The 19,787-nt window shown below is 34.3% G+C and overlaps 1 protein-coding gene across 9 annotated transcripts in view; it reads right to left on the reverse strand.

The window, feature by feature from the left end:
* The window catches only part of Octbeta3R (Octopamine beta3 receptor), a 492,955-nt gene that overhangs the window by 429,511 nt on the left and 43,657 nt on the right, over positions 1-19,787 (reverse strand). The window contains exon 1 of one of the 9 annotated variants that reach the window (XM_067762584.1): positions 10,864-10,885. The exons of the other annotated variants lie outside the window; for them this stretch is intronic. The gene's annotated coding sequence lies outside the window, so the exon portion shown is untranslated. Of the gene's footprint in view, positions 1-10,863; positions 10,886-19,787 lie in introns of those variants that run through there. 9 annotated transcript variants of the gene reach the window in all.

Consider the following 19,787-nt stretch of genomic DNA (forward strand, 5'->3'; position numbering starts at 1 on the left):
AATATTTTTGTTAACAAACTTAAAAAATAAAAAAATATTTTTCTTTAAAAAAAAAAAGACACTACCTATAGATAGACGCTTTTTTATTTAAATATGTATAGAGAACACTGACATTGGTTTAACGCAATATGTCATTTCAAGATAAATATGTTGCCAACAAACAGTCTTGATAACAATAATAAAATAAGTTTTTGAAGTAAATAGGTGTCCATAGACATAAAGGAATAAAATAAATTTAGGATGGAACTTTTTTGAAAGTCATAACTTATTAGGTAAGACATACACATGTACATGGCCATTGGCACAAATAACTTGCGAAAGATCAAAAGTATTCAAAACTCAGATGCCATAATTTACATTTTAGGAACAAGCAGAAGTTGGCTTATAAAAGTTACGTTTAAAAATATACGCCTAAAATAACTATAGCAATGGAGTGAATGTTTGCAAAAAGGGAGGTCTTGTGATGTCTGTTTCTTTGTTTAGTACAAACAATGTTTTTTTTGAGTATCCCAGACAGTGGACTTTGAAGTTAGTAACTATCTAAAGTGACTCATTTTATTTGCATATTAATTATATGTAAACGACAACTTCTCTAAAATGGTAAGTCCATTTGTACGACCCAAAATCAATGCATGTATAAGGGATTTCTTTTAAATAAAACCCGAAGAATTTTAAGCAAATTCGAATCTATAGCTTCAATAAGTATACATTAGTACGTTTATTCAAAACTGCTCGAAACTGATAGACTTAAAAAAATTTGGTTAAAAAAGATTTTAATTGGAAAACGTCGTTACGAGAAAAACCCGGCTTTAAGTTAATATACTTCGTGTATTTTTATACTCAGCGTGCTTTGCACACAGAGTATATTAACTTTGATTGGATAACGGTTGGTTGTACAGGTATGAAGGAATCGAAATAGATATATACTTCCATATACCAAAATCATCAGTATCGAAAAAAAATTTGATTCAGCCATGTCCTTCCGTCCGGATTGTAATAAAATTGGGTACACAAATTTTCCCTATAGCAGAAAATGTTTCTAGTAAAAATGGACGGGATCGGTTAAAGACACGGTAACTTAGATATAAAACAAGCTTAAAAGGGTTCTAGATTAGAATTATAAGCTACAACTTAGCAAAAAAAAGTTTTGAATCAATGATATTTAACTTATTAAGTTTTATTGTAAGAGGAAATGGGGAGAAATTTTTTTAAACGGGCGGTGTCACGTGTTATGTAGAAAAGTAATTTATCTGAAATGAAATGTACAATTGAAGCTCACGCTGAGTATATAATGTTCGGTTACACCCGAACTTAAACATCTTCAATTGTTATGACTAACATTTGAAAAAAAAAATAAAAATAAAAAAGTTTAAAGGTGGCGTAAGCCCTTGATGCAAGAACTTTAGATCGTAAAAGCCCATTCAGGAAAAAACCATTACTGGTATGTCCATTTCCCGAGAAAAAATTAAGCCATTTTATAATTTTATTTAAAATAAACTTGTTGGGTTGATTTGGGTAATCATTTATATAGCGCAGAGCTACTCCAACTTTTCATGATATCAAAAGCTATTTCCCACACTTTTAGGACTTCGTTTGATTAGTGGATAATATTTTTTTTTTCCATTTTTATTATATTCTGGGTCTATTTGGGTAATATAACGTACATAAGGGTATTACAACGGCTGTACGTAGTGGCATAACGGAATCGATATATATTAAGACTTTGCCTGCTAAAACGTTACATACTTACTTAACTGGCGCTTAACCGTTTAACCGATTATGGCCGTCCAACAAAGCTCTCCGCTCTGACAACTGGCGCCAATTGGGCACACCAATGGAGTTTAAATCGTTTTAACCTGATCCTTCCAGCTGAGTGGGGGCCGCCCTCTTCCTCTGCTTCCACAGGCGGGTACCGGTGGAAAGATGAAAGAAAGATGCTAACACGTTAGCTTGAGTAAAATCTGAGCTATCTTTTCCATATTAGGTATGTGTATTTTTGAAAAAGGACGTAGCCTCGTCTATTGTTCTGTTCAATTCTATAATACTATTATTGGTATAAAAGCAAAAAAAAGAATCTACCAATCCCACCGAAGATTAGTTGGAGCATTGACAAAATGGTGATAATTCTTTCGAGCAAAAATTAGCGAAATCATTTTGCAATCACTCCCACCACTTACACGACAACTTTAGCAAATATTGAGATGTTTTCTTCGAATTCATTACACGAGCCCCAAATAGGTTGATAATAAATATGGTCGCAATCAGATTATTAACCCATCCACTTTTTCAATAAGGAAAATTTCGAAAAAAAAATTGGGACAGTGCATGAACAAATATTGATAAATTGGTGAAATTTGGCGGGCTATTCAATTCAATGTCACAGCACAGAAATTTTGTAAAATTAAAAAAATTGGAGTGACATCGCAAACATTAGTGGAAAAAATTCGAAGGTTTTGAAACTCGTAAATCAAAGATTGATATAATTCAGCAACTCGAAAAAAGTTTGTTTCTTGGTTTACATTTATGTATATCTGCGCAAAGCCAGTTGACAACCACGCCGACTTCTTACAAACGTCGCATTAAGGTATTGCGGGAAAGTTGACCATGCCAATTTCGTTGGTTAGGCTTCATGATATGGGCTATGGGCTTTATGACTTCAGACAAACTAGCCTTCTTACCAGGCTCGACTTTAACCCTGAGAAGACGGACTATTGTATGCCGATAACTTCTCCCTGTAGAACCTTCACCACTGTCATTCCCCCGAGAGATGAATGGGAACTGGTTAACAAACTGATAGACTTAAAAAAATTTGGTTAAAAAAGATTTTAATTGGAAAACGTCGTTACGAGAAAAACCCGGCTTTAAGTTAATATACTTCGTGTATTTTTATACTCAGCGTGCTTTGCACACAGAGTATATTAACTTTGATTGGATAACGGTTGGTTGTACAGGTATGAAGGAATCGAAATAGATATATACTTCCATATACCAAAATCATCAGTATCGAAAAAAAATTTGATTCAGCCATGTCCTTCCGTCCGGATTGTAATAAAATTGGGTACACAAATTTTCCCTATAGCAGAAAATGTTTCTAGTAAAAATGGACGGGATCGGTTAAAGACACGGTAACTTAGATATAAAACAAGCTTAAAAGGGTTCTAGATTAGAATTATAAGCTACAACTTAGCAAAAAAAAGTTTTGAATCAATGATATTTAACTTATTAAGTTTTATTGTAAGAGGAAATGGGGAGAAATTTTTTTAAACGGGCGGTGTCACGTGTTATGTAGAAAAGTAATTTATCTGAAATGAAATGTACAATTGAAGCTCACGCTGAGTATATAATGTTCGGTTACACCCGAACTTAAACATCTTCAATTGTTATGACTAACATTTGAAAAAAAAAATAAAAATAAAAAAGTTTAAAGGTGGCGTAAGCCCTTGATGCAAGAACTTTAGATCGTAAAAGCCCATTCAGGAAAAAACCATTACTGGTATGTCCATTTCCCGAGAAAAAATTAAGCCATTTTATAATTTTATTTAAAATAAACTTGTTGGGTTGATTTGGGTAATCATTTATATAGCGCAGAGCTACTCCAACTTTTCATGATATCAAAAGCTATTTCCCACACTTTTAGGACTTCGTTTGATTAGTGGATAATATTTTTTTTTTCCATTTTTATTATATTCTGGGTCTATTTGGGTAATATAACGTACATAAGGGTATTACAACGGCTGTACGTAGTGGCATAACGGAATCGATATATATTAAGACTTTGCCTGCTAAAACGTTACATACTTACTTAACTGGCGCTTAACCGTTTAACCGATTATGGCCGTCCAACAAAGCTCTCCGCTCTGACAACTGGCGCCAATTGGGCACACCAATGGAGTTTAAATCGTTTTAACCTGATCCTTCCAGCTGAGTGGGGGCCGCCCTCTTCCTCTGCTTCCACAGGCGGGTACCGGTGGAAAGATGAAAGAAAGATGCTAACACGTTAGCTTGAGTAAAATCTGAGCTATCTTTTCCATATTAGGTATGTGTATTTTTGAAAAAGGACGTAGCCTCGTCTATTGTTCTGTTCAATTCTATAATACTATTATTGGTATAAAAGCAAAAAAAAGAATCTACCAATCCCACCGAAGATTAGTTGGAGCATTGACAAAATGGTGATAATTCTTTCGAGCAAAAATTAGCGAAATCATTTTGCAATCACTCCCACCACTTACACGACAACTTTAGCAAATATTGAGATGTTTTCTTCGAATTCATTACACGAGCCCCAAATAGGTTGATAATAAATATGGTCGCAATCAGATTATTAACCCATCCACTTTTTCAATAAGGAAAATTTCGAAAAAAAAATTGGGACAGTGCATGAACAAATATTGATAAATTGGTGAAATTTGGCGGGCTATTCAATTCAATGTCACAGCACAGAAATTTTGTAAAATTAAAAAAATTGGAGTGACATCGCAAACATTAGTGGAAAAAATTCGAAGGTTTTGAAACTCGTAAATCAAAGATTGATATAATTCAGCAACTCGAAAAAAGTTTGTTTCTTGGTTTACATTTATGTATATCTGCGCAAAGCCAGTTGACAACCACGCCGACTTCTTACAAACGTCGCATTAAGGTATTGCGGGAAAGTTGACCATGCCAATTTCGTTGGTTAGGCTTCATGATATGGGCTATGGGCTTTATGACTTCAGACAAACTAGCCTTCTTACCAGGCTCGACTTTAACCCTGAGAAGACGGACTATTGTATGCCGATAACTTCTCCCTGTAGAACCTTCACCACTGTCATTCCCCCGAGAGATGAATGGGAAAGGGGACTTAACTAGGACCCAGGTTAACTTGTTCAGGGGTGGTTCGAATTGGCCGGAAAGGTTATTGGGGGGGGGGGGGGGGGGTTCAAGGGCTTAACGTAAGCCGCAAGTTTAAGTTGGCTGTTCACTGCAGCATCTTGCAAGTGGAAGTTTCTGCGAATAAGGATACGGTGAGCGAAATAATATCCAGTGTTACTACGATTAGGGAATATAACATCTACTTTGATAACCAAGCGGCTATCAAAGCCTTGAATTTGGCTGAAATGTGATTGGGGTGGTCTGGGAATGCTTGGCTTCGCTTGCGATTGTATCGAACTATATTATGATTCAGATTTTCTGGGTCCCGTGCCATAGTGATATCAAAGGGATCTTTTTGCCCGCATCAGTACAACTGAACCGGCTGAAGATGGATGTAGTGATTTTGGGATTCTGCTTGCCACCTGTGGTTTGAACCTGCATAGATGCAGGGAAGCAAAATATTTCTGGCCTGAAGTTGATGGCAGGAAATGTGCAGAAATAATTGGGTTAACTTAGGCTCATCTATCAATTGCCATTGGGGTTTCGACAGGGCGTTGTTCAGTGGGAATCCATGCGGTACGCCTCCATTTACTGGAGACCCCATCCTGCTTTAAATGTATGGAGAATGATGAGGTGGAATCATCGAATCTCTTTACACTTGATTGCCTAGCTTTTGCCAGTACTAGGCGACAGTACTGCGGTCACGACTCACTTGTACCTCCGAAGGATTTATCTAAGGTTGAGATCGGTCGCATTCGAAACTATATCTTTGCTATGCCACGATTCTCCAAGTAGCTACAGTTATCAAACCCTATCAGGTTGGCAACCACCTAACCTAACCCAACCTTAAGGTTGTATATATTGTAACGAATTTACTTGCAAATCCTCTTATTTGCAATCCTCTGCTAAGTTCGAATCACTAAACTGTTGAATAAATAACTCCAATATTGAATAATGGAAAAATGGCCTTTATTAAAGTACTTCACAATGACACTTATACTTTGCTACTCGCTGGCTTAATAACCAAACTGATTGATAACTCAAATTAAACTCTACTATTGGCCGCCAGATCGCGTGCTTAAGCAATAACTGATTTGTTGCTCAACTCAAACTGAATTACAGCGCCTCTTCATCTGTTGCCTTTTATACCCTTTGGTTTCCTCGTTTGCATTTTTCCAGAATGTACTAGCATTGTCCATGAGCTCTCAAACTTCTCAGCTATAACTAAAATTGCACAATTTTATACATCTTTTAGGCGCTTCCAGAATCTACTAGTCCAGTAGCTCTCAAACTTCTCAGATATATGCATGTGTTTGCGCACTGACTCTCCGCTGCTCGTATTCGTACATGGTACATATGTGTAGACGCAATTATTTATTCGTTTATGTAGATACATAAAGATTGAATTATTGATGTGAATGTTTGTAGCAGGCATGCTTAACGAACGAAACGATATCATTTCGTTACGATAATCAACGCTAATAAACGAAACGAAGTCACTTCGTTTCGTTTATTAACGTTAAGATCGTCAAATTAACGTTAATTTGATGTTCTTAACGTTAATAAACGAAACGAAGTGACTTCGTTTCGTTTATTAGCGTTGATTATCGTAACGAAATGATATCGTTTCGTTCGTTAAGCATGCCTGGTTTGTAGTTTTCAGTCTCTCGCGCGCACATAGGCGTATTAGTAAATGCATCTGTGTGTGACATCTCTCTGGGCTGCCTTATATATGTGTATACTTGATTTGATTATTAACGTAAATACTGCTTGGCATGGCCTTAGCATCGCCTTAGTGATGGGATAACTTAGTGATGCTAATATCCGTGACAATATATAAGGGCACACATGCGATCATATAACGTTCAGTTTCGCCTGAACGTTTACTTCCGTACTTGTTATCTTAAACACAACAGGTGACAAAAATGCGCAAACACACATTTTAGAAAATTCGACCTTAGATTTATGATATGGCATATACAAACAATATGGTATTGAATTTTTACTATTAATCAGCTCTCCTTAGTCTTTTACATTAAAGGGAGCCTACCTCAACATTCAATGCAAAAATTGACGAGCTCGGTTGCTTGTGATTCTATCAATCAGTAAAATTAAGGGAAATATTGTATTTGTAAACAAAATACCAACAACATGTAAAAGTGGCAAATAAGTATTATAGCTAGTATTTATATCAAACAAATTATTCCTGAATATCTCTGTAGAGTATCAATAGCGTGATCAAAGCGGTTATAGATTTGATGATAAAAGTCACTTTTTTAAATTATGATTTAAATTTATCAATTCGTTTGAAAAAATAAAAAATATTATATTTCCATTTTTTTCTCAGGAAATTTTATTTGCATACGCAAATATTTACGTTATAGAAACACCCGACCCAATGGATTAAAAATATGAAGTGATTATTCCTTCTGAAACCACAGATTTTTTGAATTAAGCGTAACAAAAGCAACACACGCAACAATAACATAATTATTCAAATATAAGCTACAAGCAGAACAACAAAATTGGAAAGATATGTTAATAACATTAAAATAAACCTATAAAGCCTTGAAAATTACTCTTCAAAACAAAAGTTCAAAAAGTTTGATTAATTTTGATTTTTTAAAGTTAAACTAAAAACAAACTTAAATCAATCATACGTTCTGGTGGCCTAGCCCCTTCAAGAAGATTATTTTGTTTTAAACTTTGACCAGTAACAGTTATTTAAAATCCCTGGTGGCATCATATGAATCCACACTGATAATTGAGTACTTCCATAAATATACTAAATTATGTAGTTGTGCATATTTTAGAATGTACGTTTGTAGTTAACTTTCACTTTTTGATTAGTTCACAAACATAAAATATTTTGAAAACGGTAAGAAACTTCTGACAGCAGTAGAATATCAAAGTTTGTTCAGTATTTAGCTGTTAAATGAAATACCCATACATGTGCTTAGATTTTTCATATGTGTGGTTTATATCAAAACCATTAGAGTGGCCAAAACAGTCGATTTAAATTTTTCTTGAAATGGGAAACGAAATACTAGGTATTTGATATATACTTCCTAATAAAATATATTCACCAAACATAAAGTTCTAATATCAATCATTGCACTTCACCGTCAACTAGTCCCTAATCAAAAAAATTTGTGACATAAACTAGATTTTTATTTTCACACATTTTTGAGAAAGGCAACCGTTTTCTGATAGCGCATTGTAGAACACCTGGAAACCTTCGTCAATAATGTTATCAAGTTTTGCTTTTTGTGAAGCCATCAAAGTCAGCTGTTGTGTCGTCTTTATTTTCACCAAATGTTAATTTTTTTTATGTATAGTATTAGTTGCCGTTTTCTCGACCGCCTGTTTAAATCGATATGGCGCAACTGGCAGATAAATTTATCAGCGTACTTTATTAAACTTTTATGAATGGGTGGCAGCAAGTAAGGAAGTCTCAGTTCGGGCTATACTGAATATTATATATTTATTTATTTTCAAATCAAACTGTGTGCTTTGATATACATACATACATACATAATATTGTGACGAATATTAGAAACACTAAGGGATACTATCATCTCTATGGAAATACTAAGCTTATGTCTATACATATGTCCATACAAGCACCGGAGAGCAACGCACAAACACATGCATATATCTGAGATACTCCCAAAAGTAGGCAATCATCTGTGGAAGTATCACTCACATATACACGCGCATGGGCTATGTGAGAAGCTATAATAATCATGCATTTGTAGTTATAGCTAAGAAATATATAGCTGGTAAACGAGTAGTAAATTCTAGAAATAGAAACGCCTAGAAGTATGCGAACGAGACGTCGAAGAGTATAAAAGGAACTAAAGCTGAGTGAGCAGTAATCAGTTTGATTTAAGCACACTATCTGTTGAGAAGTAGAAGTGTTATTGTGAAATTAGTCTAATAAAGACCTTTTTCCATTATTGAATATTGGAGTTATTTATTCAACAGTTTAGTGATTCGAACGTTAGCAGAAGGTTGCAAATAAGCGGAATTTCACTAAATTCACAAGAAGTATCACGAACATAAAAGTGATACGAAAGATGAGATATATTACTTAGAAAATAAAAAAAAATAAATGCAAGGCGCAGTTTACCGGCGCGGAAATTTACGCCGAGCTTCTCTAACAATTTCGTCGTGTCATACAGAATTCTTTTTCGTGTCAAAATAAGACAAAGATTAAAAAATGCGCTTACATACAACAACATCTGATTGGCATGGCGCATACGTAACATTTACGTTTTAGACAAAAATTTGTGTGATATCTTAGAGCTACTCCAATTTTGGAATATTATAATAATGGTATGATGCCACCAAGTTAACAGCTGTCTTCACCGCTTTATATCGCAGAAACTATGCGTCAGCAATAGTTACGCATACGCCATGGCAATCTTTAACTGTATTCACGCTTACTTTGCTTTGCCAGGCGTTTTTGCAAATAATTACAAATAAATAGACAACACCGGCAGATGGCTTCTGACCTACCAGTCGCAAAGAGTTGTTGCTGAACATAATATTGGGACGGCAGGCAGGTAATGCTTATGGTTTCGGAGACAAGGAGGTTCATTTACAATATCGAAGGAAAATTACATTACTCCTTCACCTTATTATCAATAATCGATAAATTCGTTTGTAGGTAGTAAACATTTTATTTCTTTTTTTTTATATTATTATATTATATCCCATATAGTTTATCCCGCCACAATAAGTGTGTCTTTGGTCGAGCGACTTCTCCGCCTCTAAAAAAGTGCCCGGTTCCAGAAAGAACTGGGTTCTGGAAAAGTACCAGGTTCCAAAAGTACCGAAATATGAAAAAGTGGCAGAACTCCAAAAAGTATCCGGTTCCAAAAAAGACCCGGTTCAAAAAAAAGTACCAGTTTTTAAAAAAGTACCCGATTTTAAAAATATACCCAGTTCAGAAAGAGTAGCAGGTTCTAAAAAAGTATTCGATTGCAAAATGTATCCCGCTCTAAACAATACTCGCTTCTAAAAAGTGCCCAGTTCTGAAAAGAGTATCCGGCTTTAAAAAAGGACACGGATCCGCAAAACTGTCCGGTTCTAAGAAAGTATCCGGTTCTTGAAAATGTGCAAGCGTCCCATATATGAAGTACATATGCCGCTTACTTGTTAACTTTACTGATATCATAACTCAAAGACACAAATCGAACTAAAAAGGTGAACAAAATTTTTTTCAAATTAAAAAAAATAATAATAAATGTAAGGCGCGATAACCTCCGAAGAGATTTTAGGCCGAGCTTCTCTTCCAATTTGCGTCGTGCTCCTTTTTAATTTCTGCTACAAATTGACCGGACGGGACCTACATGTTTTATGCCGAATCCGAACGGCATCTGCGAGGCAGATGAGTTTCCACTGAGAGCTTTTCATGGCAGAAATACACTCTGAGTGCTTGCCATACACTGCCGAGGGCGACCCCGCTTAGAAAAATTTTCTTCTAATTGAAAAACCTTATTTCTAAAACTTTTAAATTGCTTTGCCCGGGGTGTGAACCCAGAGCATTCGGTGTGGTAGGCGGAACATGCAACCATTACACCACGGTGGTTTCAAATTAACCTAGAATAATAAAGAACAAAAATACCAATTTTGTGCGTAGACTAGCCACTGACGGTAACAATTCTTAAATTATTAGTCGTCGAACGTGTAACCATTCTCTTACAATTTGTGTCGTGCCCCTTTTTAATTTTTCATACAAATTGGCGGGATGGGACCCACATGTTTAACACCGATTCCGAACGGCATTTGCAAGGCAGATAATTTTTCACTAAGAAGCATTTTATGGCAGAAATACACCCGGAGCGTTTGCTAAATCCCTGCCTCGGGCGACCACGCTTAGAAAAACTATTTTGCTAATTAATACAAAAAAAAATTTTTCTAATTTTTGTTGTTCCTTTGCCCGAGATCTGAACCCAGAACCTTCCATATGGTAGGTGGGGCACGCTCCTACCACACCATGGCACTCACCTGTTGGTTGACCGATCTCTCATTAGAGAGAAAAAGAAAAAAAAAACTGCAATGACCATAAAATTTGCGTTAATATTAAGAGCTCATAAGCTAAAAGCATTTTCTTTGTGCGCCTTTATATATATTGTCACGATTAGCAACACCAAGGGATACTCTCACCTCTAAGCCGAAACTAAGCAGTCACTTGTATTTACATAAACAAATCAATCATTATGTCTACATATATGTACATACAGCAGCGGAGAGATACTCACAGTATGCAATCATCAGCAAAGTAGTTCTCACACATACACATATATATATCTGAGATGCTCACAAAAGTATGCACTAATCGGTAGAAGTATCACTCACATATACACGTGCATATGAGATGCTATAAACGTGCATTTGTAGTTTGTAGCTGGTACACAAGTAGTAAATTCTAGAAGAAAAACTGAGCAAAAACTGAGTAAGCAAATCAGTTTGTTTTAAACACGCTATCAGCTGCGAAGTGAAGTTTAATTGTGAAGTACTTTCAAAGCAGTCTAATAAAGACCATTTTGTAATACAGAATATGGAGTGTTTTATTCAAAAGTTTTGCGATACGAACGTTGCAAATAAGCGGAATTTGCCTAAATTCGTTACAATATATTTGTTTCGAAAAGCAAACGCTCACTTACACTTTTATTTTATAACGAAAGTGACAGACAACTTTCCGTTTCTGATTGCGGATAATAAAGTTACCAGAAAAAAGATGGTATCATCTTGCTACCATGCAAAATTGTACGTGATTTCTAAATATTTGTTTGAACAAAAAAGCAAAAAACATTAAAAAAAAAACTGAAATAAATAAATAAGTGGATCCGTGTTAGTTCAGTAGAATTTCTTAGCAATATTAATACCTTTTAAAAGAAAATTTAGTTCACATTTTAATTTTTATTCTTAATTGTGCATCTTTGTTTTTTATAAGCTTTTATTTACTTTCACTTGGCTGTTGTTTGTAATCAAATTTTGCAAGTTAAATTTGATACACTTCCCGGTGTCCGATTGAGCTAAAATTTTGCACACATGTATAACTCCGATGACAATGCAATATTACTTTGCGAGAATTCGATAAATTAATCGACAACAGAGTTATGGGTAAAAATTTGTGTTCACGAGGGAATAAAAGCCTAAGTCCTTTGTTTAGAAGGATGGTGAATGCCCTACAGCGGTTCAAGAACGAGGTAACTTCGCTTTGTTTATGATACAACGTGTACAACAAACGTAGCGATTCGTATCAGTAATTTGGTTGAGAGTCTTTTTCATCCTGACACCGCGTTAGCGTTTAACGCGAGAGATCTGACAACCGAAGATGCTGATATCCGAAGTGAAGCCACTTTTGGCAAACACATACTATATATTTTCTCGAAAATCTGTATATTCATATGTATGTATGAATGTATTTAACGTTTTGTTGTTGCAAGAACACTTGAACATGTGTATGCACATATATACAAATTCATTTGAATGAGTTGAACAAAGCATAGGGGGCATTCCAAAAGCAAAATTGGTGGCGAAGTTGATTAGTGATAACTTCTTGGAACGAACAGTTGCAACTTTACGAAAAATTAGTGAGCAAAAAATATTCCGCTCAATTCACTCAACATTTTTATTGATTGGTTGTTTACAGTTGGCTCAACGTATCGCTTCAAAAGCACAATTTCTTTCACTCAGCTGATAACTGATTATTAGCAAGATCAATTAATTGATGGAGCAAAATACAATGATCAGATTGATGTTAATAATATAATACACTCAGACATTAACAAAACAGGAGGTCTTCCAAAAGAACTAGAAATATTTCTTGGTGTTAAACTTATGTTGAGGTCTAACGATGACGTTGCTAAGAGACTTGTAAATGGAGCAATAGGTCACATCGCTGAAATTATATGGCCATATTACAGACGTGCTCAACTATACCATAATGATATACCATCAGTTTGCGTAGACTTTGGTAACGATGGCGTTCACATAATACAGCCTAAATCATTTCAATTTCCTTCTAAATTTAATCACGGCACAGCTGAAAGAAGACTGCTTCCGATTGTCTTTTCGTGGGCTTCAACTGTGCACAAAACGCAGGGAGCTACTGTAGATAATGCTGCTATCTATCTAGGCTGCAAATTATTTGCTGCTGGTCAAGCTTATGTGGCTTTAAGCTGAGTTAGGTCTTTAGCAGGTCTTCGAATCGAAGAACTTGACTGTTCAAAGTTGACTTCAAAGAAACCTTGTATTGTTGGTGCATTAAAAGAAATGGATAGGATTAGAAACGTTACAAATAACTAAGTAAAGATTACATAATTAATTTAAACAATATTTTACCTTAGTAAAAATTTTTAAAAATTGATATTTAAATTAAATTTAAGAAAAAAGCTTTTCAAAGAACTAGCTTTTATTACTTGTTAATAAAACGAAATAAAAAGTAAAAAATAAAATTAAAGAAAAAAACTTTTTAAAAATAAGCTTTTATTATTGGTTAATACAATTAACTAAAAAGTAAAAAATAAAACTAAAAAAAAAACTTTTTTAAAAATAAGATTTTACTATTGGTTAATAAAGTTAACTAAAAAGTAAAAAATAAATTTACTATAAAGAAATATAACACTTTATAAGTTCATTGCTACCTTTAACGATAATTAGGCTTCTTCGTCTGTGACAAAAAATTCCATATTGTACATAATTATATATTTTTAACATTAAAACTTTATACTTAATTATTAAATCTTTCAGTTTATATCACAGTCCTAAATGTTCTAATAAAAACGTGTTAAATTTTGATGGTATAATTAGGAACATTTAGGACCTCCTTTTCTTGCTGTCACAATCTAACACGTTATTATTAGATCAATTAGGACTCTGATATAAATTGTAGGATTTAATAATTTAGGGATAAAGTTTTAATGTTAAAAATATATAATTATGTACAATATGGATTTTTTTGGTCGCAGGCGAAGAAGCCTAATTATCGTTAAAGGTTACCATGAACTTACAAAGTGTTATATTTCTTTACATTCAATTTATTTTTTACTTTTTATTTAATTTTATTAACCATTAATAAAAGCTTATTTTTAAAAAGTTTTTTTTTATTTAGTTTTTTTTACATTAGAACCGTGTAGATGAACTGGTAACAAATTTCGGATACATAATATTCCCATAATAAATTTACCGGTGGCGTTCGTAATAAGGCCATAGATATGAATTTGAAAATTTACCATAACATTTTTTTTTTAAATTTTTTTAAGCGTAAAATTAGTGAAATGTGTGCAGATTTATGCATGAATTAAATTTCGTTTACGTTTCCTCAGCAATATTAAATTAATATTGTATTCGTAATCCAATAAACGAGCGATGCAAATTATTTTGAATTTTTAAGTAACATTAGTATATGTGGGGAATATTTCATGATATTATAGGCACTTAAATTGACCTAAAAATATACATACAAGCAAGAAAATTTACTTGCCAACAACTGTAGCATTGTAAAAATTGCGCTTGCCTTATATGGCGGAGTTGCTTAGTAACAAAGCCATAGGGTTTGTCAATAAATATGGCTTGGCAGATTAAGAAGCGGTTGTATGAATTGCTGAAAAAAGTTCTGCAAATTAAAAAATGCTTATAAAATCGTAACAGTAACTTTTTTTTGTACTTTTGTTTTTACTGGCATGGTAATATCATATGTCCCATACAACCGATTGTGTATGTAAGAACCTCTTCGTTATTTCTGCCGCATTTGACCCAGACTCTTTATCTGACCCATTGTGTCTCTGTGAAAGGCGAAGTTGGCAAATTTTTCGGTCCCTTTTTACTGACTGTCTATTAGCTGACAAAGTTCAAAGAAAATAGCCCGGGGAGTATTTTAAAACAAACAAGTAAGGAAAGCTAAGTTCGAGTGTAACAGAACATTACATACTCAGATGAGAGCTTTGGAGACAAAATAAGGTAAAATAACCATGTAGGAAAATGAACCTGGGTAACCCTGGAATGTGTTTGTATTACATGGGTATCAAATAGAAGGTATTAAAAAGTAATTTAGAAGGGACTGGGCCATGGTTTTATAGATGGACGCCTTTTCGAGATATCGCCATAAAAGTGGACCAGGGGTGAGTCTATAATGTATTTGTACGATATGGGTATCAAATTAAAGGTATCAATGAGGGTTTTAAAAGGGAGTGGCCCTTAGTTGTATCTGTGAACGCGTTTTCGAGATATCGACCAAAATGTGACCCAGAACATCATCTGACGGGTACCACTAATTTATTTATATATGTGATACCACAAACAGTATTCCTGCCATGATTCCAAGGGCTTTCGATTTCGCTGTGCAGAACTTCTTCATTTTCTTCTACTTAATATGACAGGTGTCACACCCATTTTACAAATTTTTTTCCAAAGTTATATTTTGCGACAAAAAAACCAATCCAATCACCATGTTTCATCCCTTTTTGCCTATTTCGTATAGGGTTATGGCGTTTTTAATAACAAGATAAAGTGAGTTCAGATAAGTATGTGAACTGAGTTTAGTAAAGGTATATCGATTTTTGCTCAAGTTATCGTATTAAAGGCCGAGCGGAAGAACGGACGGTCGACTGTGTATAAAAACTGAGCGTGGCTTCAACCGATTTCGCCCATTTTCACTGCAAAAAGTTATCGTCATAGAGTCTATGCCTATACCAAATTTCACAAGGATTGGTAAATTTTTGTTCGACTTATGGCCTTAAATGTATTCTAGATGAATTAAATGAAAAAGGGCAGTGCCACGCCCATTTTGAAATTGTCTTTTATTTTTGTATTTTGTTGCACCATATCATTACTGGAGTTGAATGTTGGCATAATTTACTTATATACTGTAATTATATTAAATTTTTTGTTAAAATTTGACTTAAAATTTTTTTTTTTAAAGTGGGAGGGTTCGGCATCCGATTTTGCTAATTTTTTTTAGCGCACATATAGTAATAGGATTAACGTTCCTGCCAAATTTCATCACGATGTCTTCAACGACTGCCCAATTACAGCATGCAAAACTTTTTAATTACCATCTTTTAAAAGTGGGCGGTGCCGCACCCCTTGTCCAAAATTTCACTAATTGTCCATTCTGCGCCATAAGGTCAACTCATCTACCAAGTTTCATTGCTTTATCCGTCTTGGGTAATGAATTATCGCACTTTTTCGGTATTTCGAAATTTTCGATATCGAAAAAGTGGGCATGGTTATCATCCGATTTCGTTCATTTTAAATAGCGATCTGAGATGAGTGCCCAGGAACTTACATACCGAATTTCATTAAGACACCTCAAAATTTACTAAACTTTTCGTGTTTACGGACGGACGGACATGGCTTAATTAATTTCTTTTTTCGCCCAGATCATTTTGATATATTGAAGTCTATATCTATCTCGATTAGTTTATGCCGTTACGGATTACCATTATGCGAACAAAATTAATATACTCTGTGAGCCCTGCTCAGCTGAGTATAAAAGAGTTACCCAATAACAGGGTATATAAGATACTTCATTTTCTGCGATTGGAATTTGAGACAAAAAAAATACATTTTTATACAAACATACACTTGCACATATGTAGTTCGATCGCAATTTTTACACACAAATATAAAGCTGAGCAGGGTTATACAAAAAGATGAACCAACTTGTGCTCTAACTTTTGCAGTGAATGTGCTTTCTGCCATTATATAAACACGTATGTATGTATGTACTTTGTATTTCTGCTCCACTTTACTTCAACAACAAGTTTTTGAAATGCTTCTCTTTGTATTTAAACTTTGTTTAGTTTTGATCTTGGAGTACTTGCCGTATTTGCTTTATGTTTGCTGTTGGCACAATTTTAACGGCCTCCTTTGAATGTATTTTACATTTTGCTTTCGGTTAACCTTCTTTGCTGTTAAAAGTTTATTCAGACCTTTTTGTTTGACGCATCCTTCTGCCAATTTACCTTAGTTACCTCTCCACCTTAATATTTAGCTATTTGGTACATTAAAGTTACTCTCGTCAAATTTGTTTAACATTGAGAAAATAAGAAAAAGAAAACACACAAAGAGATTTATGTACATAAATATTTATTAGAATTATATCATCAGGCGGAAAAGAATAAAAGGGTTAAGTAAATGCCATTAAATTGCAACTCAACTGTGCTTAAAGATTTTGAAGCTTCCGATGTGAGTGAAATGTTTTTATACCCAGCGTGTGCTTGTAAACAAAGGTGTTATAAGTTTGACAGGCTAACGCTTGTACGTAGTGGGCTGAAGGAGTCGAGATATATACATACTTCCTTGTAACAATATTATAAGCATTGAAAATGATTTTAATTGAGCTAAAATTTGGTTAACTAGTTTACCTGTAGCTGGAAGGTAGTGGTATAAAAATGCAAAAAAAAAAAAAAATCAAAGGATACCACGCTCACTTTCTTTATGCAATTTTTCAGAATTTTTACTTTTGATATTGTATATAGCTCTGGCCTAATGGGTGAAGAAATACGCCCACGCTTCCCAAAAATTTGCTATAAGATTTAACTATGACAGAGTTGTCAACATATTTACGGCTCATAAAACAATATGAATGTGGGTATGTTGGTGCAAAGTATGAAAATTTCGAGAAAAAAAGATTGTAAATGGTCCTGGTTCGCTGCAATTAGTTAATATCAAAGTCGAACAAAAGTGTCCAATTGTTTCTATGACAGTAGCTATTTTATAGCCTCTTACCGAAACGATATATTCATTTGAAGGCCGGTGCTGAGAAACGTACTTATTGAAAGAGTTTAGGGGAGCGAATTTAATAAAGGTTGATAAGCACTTATATGGAGCTAAGTGCCACGTTTGTCCATGCGTATAGAAAAGACGGCCTTCGATAAGAATTTGAGGAGTACGGAACTGTATCCTATATTGGTCAACATTTTGGGACTTTCCTGTACCGTTTTGTAACATTTCAGTATGACTTCAGAATCATTTTGAGGCGAAGTCGGAACAAGTTCGGAACGATTTCAAGATTGTTTGGGATTATTTTGGTTGTAATTTTGGGAGAACTTCGGAATCATTTCAAGATTATTTCGGTACAATTTTGGGATAGTATGAGCACCCTTACAATGCGTAGCTATTTTCGGGATAATTTCAAGACAATTTCAGGACCCATTAGGTAAAATTTCGCGACATTCCTAAAACAGTGTCGAGATGATCCTGAAGCTCTCCCAAAATAATATCTAAAAAAATCCCGAAGTGATCTTGCAATTGTTCCGAATTCGTACCGAGATAGTCTTGAAACTACCCCAAAATGTTTTATAAATAGTCTTGAAATGATGTCGAAATTGTTCCGAAATGATAGCTAAAATAGTTTGGAAATGATCCAGAAACTGTTCCGAAACGGTCATGAAATAAACTTGAAATGATTCTAAGCTATACCAATTTTTACGCATACACAAAAGTCGCACTTAACTCGATATAACTGCATACTTAACTTATATTGAATTCGCTCCTCCACACTCTTAAAATCAGTAAATTTTCCATCGTCAGACTTTTATTTCTATAAATAGCCTTTTAAAGCTTTCATGTCATTTTAAGTTCGTGACATTATTAAATGTGTCCTTAAAATGTATATGAAAGTACACGGCTGGTTATTTAATGGTCTGTGTCGTCCGCAGTTATAGCTACTTAGTTGTCTTCTTTAACTTTATTTACTCAATTAAGTTACTTACCTATTTTTCGTGAGGCAGATTACGATTGAGTGATTACAAAAGTGGCCCTTTTATTTATATTTATTTATTTATTTTTTTCTTTCTTATCTTGGTAATATTTTTCGTTAGGCTTTTTCATGCAATTTGTGTTTCATTTATATTATTTGTATTAAAGTGGTTACAGTCAGTGCTCTAATATAAAAACGAAAGTAGCCTTGAGCCGTTACAGCCTAATTCTCTTGAGAAAGTAAGTACCTTTCAATAGTGGAACTCCTCGCCATAAAGTATTGTGGCTTTCTGAAGTGGACCCCAATGGGACACATTCATTATTTTGTAATACTCTGGCGAATGATTGCAATTTAGATGCGTCACTGTGCTACTAGTAAATAAATTCACAACAACAGCAAATTAGGCAACCATACAAATGTGCATGTAAATATCAAAGTACACAGCCACACATACAGGCAAACAGGGAAGGTAAGAGTGAAGAGATTATTTCACATGCACACATGTAATCATCACTTAAGAGCAGAAGTTAGTATTCCCAAATACACACACATATAATTCGAAGACAAAAGTAAATATCAGTTACATAATGAGAAATAAATAAGCAGCTGTTCTAGAAGGATGTTCGTGTAAAAGCCTGGGCCCTTGAAGGGATTATGAATCAGTTTGGTTTTGGCACACTGTTAGTGAAGTACGCGAGTATTGTAAAGTACTACTACCATAATCGAGTTGTAAATGAAGGAGATGTTGCTATACTGAATATTTGAGTTATTTATGCGGCAGTTAAGCGATTCGAACGACAGCAGAAAGTGCACAATAATTAGAAATTCCGAAAACTCGTTACAATACTTTGCCTATTCTTATATATGCAATTGGAAGAAATATCACCATCTGAAGTTATAAATTAAAAGCAACTGTATTTTTATGGATCATTTTAATAAAAATTCATTTATATTTAAATAAGTGCAATCAATTAGAAAAACGTGATTTTGAGTGAAATCGTTAAATTTGTTTTGGTTATAATATTCAGCTTTATTAAAGTGGAATTTTGAAGCAAGTGGTCAGTGAGCGCAAGGAAGACCTAAGCTTCTTGTTCAACATTTATTTGCCTTGGAAGATGCATTTCAAATTCCCCATCAAATTTTAGGGTCCTATTACTTCTAGTACGTGGGCGACCGAGCTTTGCCCGTCCTCTTTGATTATATTGCATATTTACCTTCA

The sequence above is a fragment of the Eurosta solidaginis genome, chromosome 1 (genome assembly GCF_040869045.1).
Source record: "Eurosta solidaginis isolate ZX-2024a chromosome 1, ASM4086904v1, whole genome shotgun sequence".
In the NCBI taxonomy this organism is placed as follows: Eukaryota; Metazoa; Arthropoda; class Insecta; order Diptera; family Tephritidae; genus Eurosta; species Eurosta solidaginis.